This window comes from Microtus oregoni, unplaced genomic scaffold, assembly GCF_018167655.1.
Source record: "Microtus oregoni isolate MIOR12 unplaced genomic scaffold, Mior012 000050F_003, whole genome shotgun sequence".
Taxonomy (NCBI): domain Eukaryota; kingdom Metazoa; phylum Chordata; class Mammalia; order Rodentia; family Cricetidae; genus Microtus; species Microtus oregoni.
Genome location: NW_024543227.1, coordinates 123,075 through 136,433, shown reverse-complemented (window position 1 = coordinate 136,433; position 13,359 = coordinate 123,075). Strand labels below are relative to the sequence as shown.

Sequence of the window (13,359 nt, the reverse complement as noted above, 5' to 3'; positions counted from 1 at the left end):
CTAAGTCTTTTATGCATTGCATCCATTTCTTTTTGTCACACAAGTATAGTAATACCTTCCTGCCATGTGAAGGTGAGGACAGCACATAGCTTGTCTGGTTGTGAGTGGTTCCTTGCCCCTTTTAGGTTAACTGTGGCCCAAATTCATAACTCTTTGGGTGACTCAGATAGCTGATATACTGCCCCTATCTCTTCTATTCCATCCTGTGGTAGATTGCTTCAGATCAGATGTGATCTATAATCTCAAGAGCCCCCTGCCAGGGACCCACTGTCTCCTCCTAAGGAGTATTAACTCAAATTGTAATCATCTTACTACATGTTCTGGGAAGTTAGGTCCCCTAGAAGCTTTCCTGACCAATACCAGGAGAGGTTAACTCCTTTCCTAGGCCAGGAATAGGATTCTTACAGCAGCTACCCCCAACATAGGAGCTATGCCCAGAAGCTTGTACCTCTCAAGGATCCTTTGTCCTATGGCAAGCACTGAGCAACTCCCACTGCAGGGTCACCTGTACAGGAATGGAGGTTGAACCGAAGCCTCCTCTTTTCCTGGAGGTAAGGTATCCCTTGTCCTCCCACCAAGCTCATACTCTTGGGTTTACCCAGAGGTTCTAGACTCCACCAAGGAAATCCCATATTCCCCATCCTAAATCTTTCTTATAGGTTTAAATGGGAGCCTTTCTCACCTAGTTTTCTGGAATCTTTCATGTTCCAAGGTTTATTCTTGGAAAAGTTGGGAGAGTCGGGGAAGAGATCCCTGGTGGAGATCAACAGGAACTGGCACAAAGAGGGAGAAACCCAGGAGTCCTCCATCCTACTGCCTGTATATTGGGATGGGACCAAGCTCCAAGACAAGGGATTAGTCTCCTTGAAATTCAGAAAGTGGGGGTTGTGGCTTCAAGAGAAAGATACAAAGGAAGATTCTGTCAAGTCTCTCCACGGAATGGGACGTCCAGGTCTACAACAGGGCTACTTTCACAGTAACTCAGAAGAAGCTCAGGCTCCTTCCTCACATGAGAGCTCTTAACAAAGAGCTTGGACCACCTTCAGACTTAATGAAGCGAGGAACAGAAGTGGGTGTCACTTTCAGACATGGGTTCCCTGAGAACAGAATATCTCATGGCTTTTCATAGGCAGATCCTGCGTCTTCCTTGCTCTCAGAACACGGATTCATACACTCCCATCACTATCCTCTCCAAATCCATACCCTTTTCTAATTCAAGGGACTGATAAATTCACTGGAAAGGAATAGAGACTGAAAGCTATGAACTGTTTTAAACTCTTCTTGGGCAGGACTGTAAGGATGTAGGCCTTACTCTTCTTAGAAATAAGTCTGGATGTTACACAGAGATACCCTGTCTCAAACAACAACAACTACAACAACAAACCCTCACACAAACAAATAAATAAAAACAAAAAGAGAAAGAAAGAAAAGAAAAGAAATAGAACTAGGTCTGGAGTCTCAAGAAAATAATCACAAAGCCATTTTAGCAAGGCAAGAAGTTTGACTTGCGCAGAATGGCACATAGCCGTGCCCAATCAAAGTCAAGAACACTGAGCAGAATCCCATTTGGTTTTTGGTTTGGTTTTTATCTCTACCACAAAAGGGAGCCTGTGCCTTAGCCTGAGGGGTCAGAGCTGGGCCTGACATGCTTATCCACTTGGGTAACTTAAATGGCTTAGCTGGTAAGTGAAGCACAAATTCTGAGAATACCATGCATCGTGGAACACACATTTTGATTTGAAGAAGTGCTGGCCCGGGGGAAATTTCAATTTTTTTCAAGTGGATTCTCTATTATTAAAAAAAAAAAAGACTTTGTCTTATTTAACCCTTTAATAAAGACAATTTGCCTTATTCACATTTCCCACAATCCCACCAAGCTGTGGTTCCAGTTGCAGAAATGATTGTACTACTCAGAGCTGGAAACCTCAGGCTAGGCAATTCTGAGACCTGAGTCCTGAGCTTCTCTTCAAGAAAAAGGAAGCATTTGTGTAACTAACAAGATTTAAGATCCTTACGCATTTTTTATTTATTTATTTATTTATTTATTTATTTATTTATTTATTTTGGTTTTTTTGAGACAGGGTTTCTCTGTGGCTTTGGAGCCTGTTCCTGGAACTAGCTCTGTAGACCAGGCTGGTCTCGAACTCACAGAGATCCGCCTGCCTCTGCCTCCCGAGTGCTGGGATTAAAGGAATGCGCCACCATCGCCCGGCTCGCATTTTTTTATTTTGACGCAGGCTTTCACGCTGCAGCCCAGATATGCCTTGAACTCGTGCAATCTTTCTGCCTCATCCTCCCATAGTCTGATATTACAAACATGAGCCACCACACTTGGTTTAAGGTCAGGGACCATCTTAAATGCAGAATGCCTAGCATACCCAGTCTTTAATGGGGGGGTTCAATAAATTCTAGCAAGAAAAATTAACAGAATAATAGTTATAAGAAATCCTTGATATGATATTCAATGTTAACAACTTGGGCCTTTGGTGTTATATATAGTCAGTCATCACAATGTTTCTTAAATTGTTAGCATAATTACTACCATTTTAGAAGTAAGAACACGGAGATTCAGAGAGGTTGAGTAACTTGCTCACAGTCACACTGCTGTGAAGTGGAAGGGCTGAGATTCAAATTCATGAAATCTGGCTTTAAAACCTGCCCTCTTAAGCTTGCTACCATAACCAGAGCAATGCAAAACTAAAATTATACCTCCACTGCTTTAGGTCTCAGTTACTATGTTCATCATATGTGAATAACAATGCTACATGCTTGCACAGCATTATGAGACATAGTAGCTAGCATGTAAGAAAGTATCTGTCACATAGTGGGCATTAATGTCATCTGCCTTTCCTTTCACACCAATCAGAACAGGGAGGAATGAGGGGACGTGGAATGAAGGCATAGTGGTAGAGGAGCGAAACACCAAAGTTTCAGGGTCAGAAGCTTCTGTTCCAGAAACTAGCCACGAACAGCCTGCAGATAGGTGGTCAGCATTGGGAAGACTCGAGTCATGGCCTCAGCCACCATATTCCGGAGTCTAAGGTCGGGGAGGTCCATAGGTAATGACCAGGACTGTTGAGTCAAATCAGAGGATCCAACCCTTTATTCAATTTCTATATCGCTTGGAGCTGATCATCTGACTCTGGATACAATTCCTATAGCTGAGGGGGTGGGTGCCTTGCCTGGTGTCCATGAGCTTTCTTTAGCTGACTACGTATGACTCCCGGTCTCAGAGATGGACTTCAGCTCCTTTCAAGGAAGGATTTCCCAATAGAAGGGAAGGAGTCTGAATCTGATGGTGAGCTCTCCATTTTTTTTTTAAAAAAAAGTGTGTTCAGGTACTGTTAAACACAGGCAGAGGCCCACTGCCCCGGCAACCTCCTAAATCCACCGCAGCTATTTATTCAGGATCCATTGGCTGAGGCAGAGTGGAGGGCAGTGGAAAGCACGGAGTATTGTCCTAGTCTCCAGAAAGGGCAGGAAAGGTTTGGAAGGGAAAGCCTCACTACAGGCCTAAGTCTGCATGGTACCAAGAGGAGGTATGTCTCCCATGTTCTGGAAATGATGCAGACTTGAATGTTGACGTCAGAGACCTAGTTACAGACAATTGAGAAGGGGATTAGCAGCACATTGCTCTGTTGAGGTTAGGTAGAGGAGAAAGAACACCAAGAGAAAGGTGCCACTCCTGCCACAGAAAACTCGGTGGAGAAGGGGCATTTAATCCAAGCAGATCTATAACAAGTGCGGCCAAGAGGAGTTGGTAGCATGGAAGACAGCACCTGGCATACAACAGGCACTTAGTAAGACTAAAGACTTAGCAGGGACTCCCCTCCCCAGTCTAAGGAGCGCAAATGGAGGGCCTCACAAAAGAACCATGGGGCAGAGTCCAGGAGCAGATACAACATGGCCCATATCTAGCGTGAGCAGACAGATCGGGGTAGAAGAATAACCTACTCATAAACAAAAGCATAGCCTGCTGAAAAGGGCACTGAGAGCCAAGATTAGAAGGCAGAGTCCCAGTATACAGATGGGCCAACTGAGTTCAGCTAATGGAAAAGGACTGGCCCTGGAAATCTCTGCACATGAAGCTAGAGGAAAATGTAGGCCTGGCTACAATGGAGCTAAAATCAAGAGTGAATACACTCAAAATATGCACCAACAACCCAGATAACCTCTTAGTCCCAAAGGGTTCCCAGGCTGTTTGGTATGGTAAATTGACTCTAGCTGGAAGCCTGACTCTTCCCATTGTCTCCCTCTCCACACCCCTTCTCTCTCTTTCTCCCTCTCTTCCCCCTTCTCCTCTTTCCCCTCCTTTGCTATCTTCCCAGAACCCTGCCCTGCTAATGGGAGGAAAGCATCAAAAGTAAATGCCTTATTACAAAGCAGCCTCTGTTCATTGCCTTGGCTGTTGTTAGAGGGGCGGGAAAGGTTCTGCCTCTGTGCATGCTTGTATGGGCTCAGGAGGGTATGTATGAGGCAAAGTTTGGGACTCAGCTACACATATCTGTCTTCTCTTTGTCTCTTCACATTCAGCATGAAACCTAGAAATTAGAAGTGCACAGTGAGATGCACCATGTTCACCAGCACTGTCAGATAAATAGCAACCATATTTTCAGGTATGATATATTCCACATGTTGCATGAGATATAGATATATATTTATATGCACTTTATCATTTGGCACAGAAACTTAAATAAGTTTCCTCTAATTTGAAGTCCTACAATGATCTTCTCTTTTTAAAACTTTTCTCCACCCCACTTATTGAAAACAGATTCTTTTCAAGTTCACTATAATCTGAATACAATTTCTCCTGACTCCCTTTCTCTACTCCTCCCAGCTCTACCCAGTCTCTTTCATCCAGGTCCACTTCCTTTCTGTCTCTCATTTAAAAAAAAAGGCTTCTAAGATATAGCAACAAACCACAACAAAATAAAATATAATAAAACAAAAATAAAGAATAATGTTTATCATTGTATCTTGCATTCTATTTTCTCCACGTGCTAAGTGCTGAGATTGTAGGCATGAACCACCAGTCTTGGCTAAGAGGATTTGGGGGGTGGGTTCTGTTGTTTTTTAAATTCATCAATTTGTTTTTTAAATTTCATTTTACATTCCAACCACAGTTCTCCCTCTGCTCACACTCCCCATGCATCCCCACAGCAGCCCACACCTTCTCTACTCCTCCCGAGGGGTAAGGGCACATTAATTTGGGGCAGTACCAAGTCCCTCTTTCCTGCATTAAGGATAGCATCACATCTCAACACAGAGAATGGGCACCAACAAACAAGGCTGAGCACCAAGGATAGATCCTGATCCCACTGCTGGGGGCCCCCTCAGATAGTCCAAACTTCACAACTATCTCTCCACATACAGAAGGCCCATCTGAGTCCATCAATTACTGGAGAAGCCTCTATAATGATAGTTGGGGTAGTCACCAATCTGATAATAGGGGAAGGCTGGTTCAGGAACCCTTTCCACTACTGCTAGGAATCTTAGCTGGGATCATCCTTGTGGATTCTTGGGAATTTCCCTAGCACCAGGTTTCTCCCTAAAACCATAGTGACTCTCTCTATCAAGTTCCCTCTTACATTGCTTTCCCACTCCATTCTCTATGACCATCCTGTTCCCTCATGTTCTCCTTCACCATTGCCTCTCCTTCACCACGGCCTCACCCCCAGTTTACCCAGGGGATTTCATCTAATTCCCCTTCCCAGGGCGATCCATGCATCCCTCCTTGGGGCTTCCTTGTTACCTAGCTTCTCTGGAGCTCTGGATGGCAGCCTGGTTACCCTTTGCTTTACATCTAATATACACTTAGAAGTGAGTACATACTATGTTTGTCTTTCTGAGTCTGGGTTACCTCACTCAGAAATTTTTTTCTAGTTCCATCATTTAACCTGCAAATATCATGATGTCTTTTTTCTGAAATAAGAATAATACTCTATTATAGAAGTGTACAGCATTTTCTTTATCCATTATTATATTGTGAGACATCTAGGTTGTTTCTAATTTTGGGCTATTGGGAATAGAGTGGAAATGAACATGGAATAGCTAGTGACCTTCTGGTAGGTTGAAGTGTCCTTGGGGTATATGCCCCAAGTGCTATATGTGGAATATGAGGTAGTTTGAGTCCCATCTGGAGTACAAGTATTGAAGAGATCAGGATACAAGGAACCTATCTAAACACAATAAAAACAATTTACAGCAAGCCAACAACCAGCATCAAATTACACGGAGAGAAACTCAAAGTGATTCCACTAAAATTAGGAAGAATACAAGGATGTCCACTCTCTCCGTATCTTTTCAATATAGTATTAGTTGACCTAGCTAGAGCAATAAGACAACAAAAGGAGATCAAGGGATACAAATTGGAAAGGAAGAAAAGTCAAACTTTCATTATTTGCAGATGATATGATAGTACATATAAGTGACCACAAAAACTCTACCAGAGAACTCCTACAGCAGATAAACACCTTCAGTAATGTGGCAGGATACAAGATCAACACAAAACAATCAGTAGCCCTCCTATATAGAAATGATAAAATAAAGAGAAAGAACTCAGAGAAACATCCCTGTTTGCAAGAGCCACAAATATAAATTATCTTGGGGTAGCTATAACTAAACAACTGAAACACCTATATGACAAGAACTTTAAGTCTCTAAAGAAAGAAACTGAAGAAGATATCAGAAAATGGAAAGATCTCCCACGCTCATGGATGCTCTTGCATAGGTAGGACCAACATAATATAAATGGCAATCTTACCAAAAACATTCTAGAGATTCAAAGAAATGCCCATCAAAATCCAAACACAATTGCTCACAGACTAATAGAACAATATTCAACTTCATGTGAAAAAAAATTACAATAGTTAAAACAATCCTGTACAATAAAGGAACTTCCAGAGGCATCACCATCCCTGAATTAAAACTTCACCATAGCGCTGTAGTGATAAAAACAGTTTGGTATTGGCATAAAAGCAGACACATGGACCAATGAATTAAATTAAAGCCCCAGGTATTAATTCCTCTGGGCAATGTGCCTTGCCTTCTCTGAGGAGTAGATGAAGGTTGGGGGGACGGGTAAGAAGAGGGAATGGGCTGAGGAGAGGGAATAGAAACTTGGATGGTATGTAAATGAAAAAAAATGATTGTTTTCTTTTTAAAAATACTCACTTTTCTAACTCATCTGAACATACATGAAATATTTATTTAATGATTTTGTATATTGAGACATATACTAGGTGATGTATGAAAAGAGGACATATTTCAGAAAACCTCTCATTTTTGAAACTTACAAAGCATGCGGTGAGATACATAAACATGCAGAAAGTGACAGCACCTTAGGGTTTTGTGAACCAATAGCTACCGCACATTTAGTTATTGCCGTAAATGGAGTGATGGACAGTATTGGCAACGTTAAGAAACAAAATGAGCAGCCTGACCAAGATTATAAAAACTGCCTTTCAAGCCCGGAAACTAAGGCGTCTTTTAAAAGAGAAAGGAGGTATGCTAGAGAGGGTTTCAGGAAGCTACTCATACTCTCAAACATGACCGCATATCAGCAACATATTATTATTAATTCCCCATGATACTGGCATGTTGAACCACCTGCAGGTAAAGTTGAAGTAAAATTGATGGGACTGAGTAATTCAAAGTATCATTCATTGTTAGCTTACCATGCTTCAAAGAATATAAGGTTTGTTCTTATAATTGTTGTTGTTATTATTTTTATTGTTATTATTTTTCCTTTGATTGAAAATAGATTGTTTTCTCATGCAACAAATGTCCCAAGAATCCTATCAAAGCACTAAACTCAACCTGGAATCCAGTATGCTCAAAGGACCTGATGCAGACCCTTGCAGAGACTCTGTACGTTGGCGCGGTTCCTCTGACTTCACAAGGGCTTTGATGAAGCTGTTACCAGGTGTGGGGATGTAGCTCAGAGGTAGAGCACATGTTTTGCATATATTAGGCCCCGGGTTCGAGCCCCGGCATCTCCAAAACAATACTTTTAACCTTTGATTTTCTTTTTTCAGGATGTTTCTGTACAAGGTGTCCCAGAATTTAAAGTCCCGTGATGAGGTTATATATGCATAGCTAATTATTGGATAAAATTGCTCATTTGTCACCGTGACAGCAATGTTCATCTTTGTGACGACATTTCCATAGATACCACCATGGTCTGGTGAGTACAATGTGGTCGGGCTTTTAGGGATATGCTTTGTTCACAGAGCGGAAAAAAAAAGAAAAGCTCTGCATTCGTAGTGGGGACAGTTTCTCTAATGGGTATGCTTTCTTGGGTGAAAACAAGGGTGAAGAGTTCTTCCTTTGAGAGGAAGTAAGGGAGGGCTGGGCGGAGCCATTCCTGGTTACTAAGGGGGAGGCAGCATTGCGGTTTTCATAGAAACCGGGGTCATTATGGCGACTCTTTTCAAATGGCGACCGGACGATGTCCTGGAAAGGAGCATTCAGTTCCTGGTGTTTGGACTGAGTTGAGCTTATGGATTCCCGGAGGTGAGCACCAGAATCTTTCTGAGGGTTGGGAGGCAGATGCAGGGATTCCAGATCCAAGTAGGACCACTCCTACCTCGTGCTTGCAGCCTGTGTTTCTCCGGAAGGAGAGAGACTTGGGACCATTCTGCCTCCTCCTGTGCTGTTCTGTACAGGGCTGTGCTGGAGCCATTGTCCAGGAGGGGAGTTGTTGGAGAGTGAGCAGGAGGGAAATGAGGCCAAATGAGCACTCTGTGATCCCGACTTCCCACTCTGTGCGTGAGATTGCTCGCTGACATTTGAGGTTTTCCGTATGTTTCATAGAAATGTTAGAAATGTTTTATCAGATATATGTATTTCTAACTTTTCTCCTAGCCTCAGACTTATCATCTCAATTCTCATCCATGTCTTTGGAAGAGCAGGAGATTTTAAATTGTAAGATCCCACCTTCTCTAGTTCTTCAATTACGGTTTTTATTCGGTGTCTTGTCTGCGAAATCTTTGCCTGGCACTCAGTGACAGGGATTTTCTTCTTGTGTTCTGTTTGACATTTATAGGCTGATTTTTATATTTTTACATCTGTAATTTATTTTGAATGGTCTTCACATATGATACGATGTAGGTCCTAGTTTATATTTGTGGGTTTGGATATACACTTGCCTCAGTATTGCTTCCTGAAAGGCCATCTTTATGCATCAAATTGCCTTGTTTATTTGTGAAACATCAGTTCTCCAATTATCCAATCATGGTACATATGCCAGTAATCCCAGTGCCTGGGAGGCTGCAGCAGGAGTATGGTCAGTTCTTCTCAGCACACACTACACGCACTACACACAAGCTTGATGCCAGCATCAGACACAGGAAAAATGTTGACTCGATATAGGCAGTGGTCTGTAAATGTGTGGATGTGAGCGTGGAATGTTGGTTTTGGACTTTTTCTTGCCAACTTTGATTCAAAAGCATGCTGGTCCAATTACTGTAGGTTCAAACAGAGGTCTCCTATCAGGCAATGCTGTTCTCTAACATTTGTCTGTTTCTAAGGTTTACACAAGCTATATATTTAGTCTACAATGTTTAGAATTATCCACTCAATTTTTACATTTATTTATTTATTTATTTATATTTTTTTCTTTTTTCGAGACAGGTTTTCTCTGTGGTTTTGGAGCCTGTCCTGGAACTAGCTCTTGTAGACCAGGCTGGTCTCGAACTCACAGAGATCCGCCTGCCTCTGCCTCCCGAGTGCTGGGATTAAAGGCTTGTGCCACCACCGCCCGGCTTCCACTCAATTTTTTTTTTTTTTGGTTTTTGGAGAATTTTTAAAAAGAGTAAGTGTTATTTTATTGTTAGTGCATCGAATCTGTAGCTCAGTTTTGAATCAACAGACATCTTACTAATAATGAATTGTTTGAGCCGTGAACATAGTTGTCCTTCATTAAGACAGGTTGTCTCCAATTCAGCAATGTTTGGAAATCTCTCGGCCTATCAGCACTATGGATCTATCTGTCGGGATAATGCACAAATATTTGTACTTTTTGATTCATCTATAACTGCTATTATTTTTTAAACAAATTGATACGTATTGTTTTTTCTGTGAACAAATTATTAAATCTTCTGTAAACTGTCAGGAAACAAGTGTCAATGAAACTTACAAAGGATATATTTTGTTGAAAGCATGGATTACCCCATGATGAAAACGTTATTTGATGTGTAATGCAGTTTGTCGCTATTTTCTTATCGGCATTTACAGGTTATTATTGACAGTCTGAAACAAATGAGAGAAATGTCCCAGAGACAAGTCCATGGCCATCGTCACAGGAATCTCATTCAGACCACATAATTTAGGAGCTCTCACCATCCTGTGTGTGGTCAGAGACGAATCTGTTGTAACGTGATTGTACCCCTTGAGCTCTCAGTAAACACCAGGGAGCTAGGAGAGTGAGAATGAGAGGTGTCGTGTGTGTGTGTGTCGTGTGTGTGTGTGTGTGTGTGTGTGTGTGTGTGTGTTTGTACAGGAATTCCTTGGCAGAGGCTGGTCTGCAAAGCCTGATTGATTGACTCTTAGACCTGCAGTGATATGGAGATGGTGGAAGTCGCAGTCCCAGGGCCTAATTACAATTTCCTTTGTGTTCTCTTGAGCCCATGAGTAGCCAATCCTTGGGCCCCCTGTGTTGGACTTACCTAACACCTTGTCACTAACAGATGACGTTGGACCTGACATTTAAAATATCAGAATATGTCTCCTTAACAAAGCTCTAAGTTTCTGCGAGTCAAAGTACTGTGTGTCATCACATAGCAGCTAGTAGCTGAGGTTTCTCTGCTTTACCATAATAGTCTACTTAATATTATCTCCAATGCACTGAAGGAGAGTCTACAGTTTCTTCATTCTGTTATTATAAAAACTTCATGAAACTGTTTCCACATTGTGACATGCAATTTGTACTAACATAAACCTGTCTCACTCATGTTTACTCACAGATATTTGACTCCAGAATGAACTCTCTTCTTCCTTCGAGGTGAGAGCTGTGTGTTTACATTGACAATTGTTAGTGTGTGTTGTGTATATGCTCATGCTTGTGCAGATATGTCCCTGGATATATATGTGTGAAAGTTAGTTAATCACTTACTGCTGTGATAGGTTATGTGTTATAATTCTCCTGGTCCTCTTCAATGATGACCTGGTGTGTAGTACACTGCTTACTTATCTCCATAGTTCTTTACTCATGTGCTGACTTTTATCAGTATGGCTCAACACCCATTTTCCTAAACTGTTTTCCTCTCTATTGCCGTTCTCTATTTCCATGCTCCATTTGTCCCAGTATTGGCTAGAGGAATCCTTTTAAAATGGCATCAATGAATATCACAAATTCACCTTAAGCTTAGGAGCTCACAGCCCTGCTTCAGGGAAAGTTTGCCCCAAATTAACAGCTCTGCTCTGGTAGGGGAGGGTTACCCCAGCCAGGTTGTTACAGCTCTCCTTAGATCCTCAGAAGAGTAACAACTCTGCTCTGCTAGGAGAAACTTTTCCAGTTCTGCTCCCCTCACCTCTGCTTGGCTCCAGTTGAAGTCATTGCTTCTCTGTTCTTCTTAGGCAAAGAAGGTCTCACCCAAGCCTCATTTAAGAGATTCACTGGGAGGGAAGAGTCCAGGAGGTGGCTGACCCTGCAAGAGTGGGAAAGGCAGCTCCCAACTGAACAGGTACAGGGTGGTTTCATGCTCAGTGATTAGCTTGTTTTCCTGCTCTGGGATTGGTTCCTTTTATGCTGAGAGATTGGTTAGTTTGTTTCGCTGAATTGGTAAGTGGAAGAGTGTGTTTCTGTGGCTTTGGTTTCAGGGACAAAGTGTGTTTATTTCACTGGCCTTTTTAAAACGTTGGGCTCTGGTTTCAGGGCCAGTGAATTGATTCTAGTCTCAGGGTCAGTGTATGTTTCTTTTGCTCTGGTTTCAGGATCAGGGTGTGCTGCTTTGGACAGAAAGGGGTGTTGTTTCCCCTAGAAACAGATATGCAGTCCATTGTGGGCCAGCAAGTGAGTGCTGAGAACCCAGCCCAGGTCTTCTGTAATAGCCGCAAGTCCTGTTAACCATGGGGCAATCTCTGAAGTCCAAGTCACCAAATATAAAACGTAATTTGTATTTTTCCACTTTTCCCCATAATGACAATAGACATCTTCTTATACTCAGGTAGGTATAAGTTTCATTATTATTTACCAATCCATAAAGTTTCTTTATGTTACTTAGGTTCTCATACCCAACCACTGCCCAACCCTGTCTGCAGAAAAATACAACAATCTGATATTATAGACAAATTTATATATGCTGGAATGTATTAGGATAAAACCAGAGTTTAGAGACATCTGGCCTTCATTCATCTTGAATATATGTTTAAATTTATCTCTTTTGTTGCCCATGATAATTGTTCATTCTTAATATGAAATAGTGTAGCAATGTATAGCTACACGGCAAGTTTTATAATTTAGTTTATTTCATGTGTATATATGCTTGCCTACATATAGGTATGAAGAGCTCATGCATGCCTGTTGCTCATGGAAGCCAAGAGTGGACATTGAATCCCTTGGCACTGGAGTTAACAGTTGAAAACTGCCGTGCTGGTTTTGGGAAATGAGTCTTTGCCTGTTGCCTGTTGCTGAGGTTGTTTTCAATTTCAGTGTCTTGTATATAAAGCTGTTGTGAACTGAAATAAATAAGTCTTTAAAAGAAAATATGTCCTCTTTCTCCAGGTTATATATTTGGGTTGTGATGGCCAGATGACAATTAACATATGAAGAAACAGAAAAAGATTTTTCCAAGTTATCATCCTGTTTTCCATGGCCACCAGCAGTGGGTATTTGAGAGTCATCCTCCACAAACTTGCCAGGTCTTTGTATGACAAGTCTTTATTTCTGAGTATTTTATATGGGTGTCGAGAGTCCCATCAGAATCACCTGTCTCTCTTCCCTAAGTGTTAAGCATGTTGCTGCTGTATGTTTCTCTTAGTGGAGCATCTACTCACCCTTCTGGTCAAGTTTTATTTCCTGAATTGTTTATTTTCTTAGTGTCTCCTTTAGAAGCTTTCTGTATTCTGGATACAAGAAGACTGTCATCTGATATACAATTTCCCACATTCATTTTCCCAGGTAAGAAAAATATGTTTCTATCATATATTTGGAAGAATAGACATTTTCTCACTTTATGGAATTCTTAACACTCCTGTTCTTCATTTAATGAAAGGGGGTTTGCCGTATCTAAGAAGTTTGTTTGTAATTCATGAACCTGAACATCCAATTGTATTCTGCTACAAGATTCATGTTTAGGTTGTAATTTGGACTTCTTTTAGGTTTATTTTCCCTATTTACTGAGGGTCTGCCTGTATGTC

The 13,359-nt window shown here is 41.6% G+C and overlaps 1 non-coding gene across 1 annotated transcript; it reads left to right on the top strand.

The window, feature by feature from the left end:
- Positions 1–7,928: 7,928 nt before the first annotated feature.
- Trnaa-ugc lies at positions 7,929–8,000 on the top strand. The gene has a single exon. It is a non-coding gene; the product is annotated as a tRNA-Ala (tRNA).
- Positions 8,001–13,359: the final 5,359 nt, after the last annotated feature.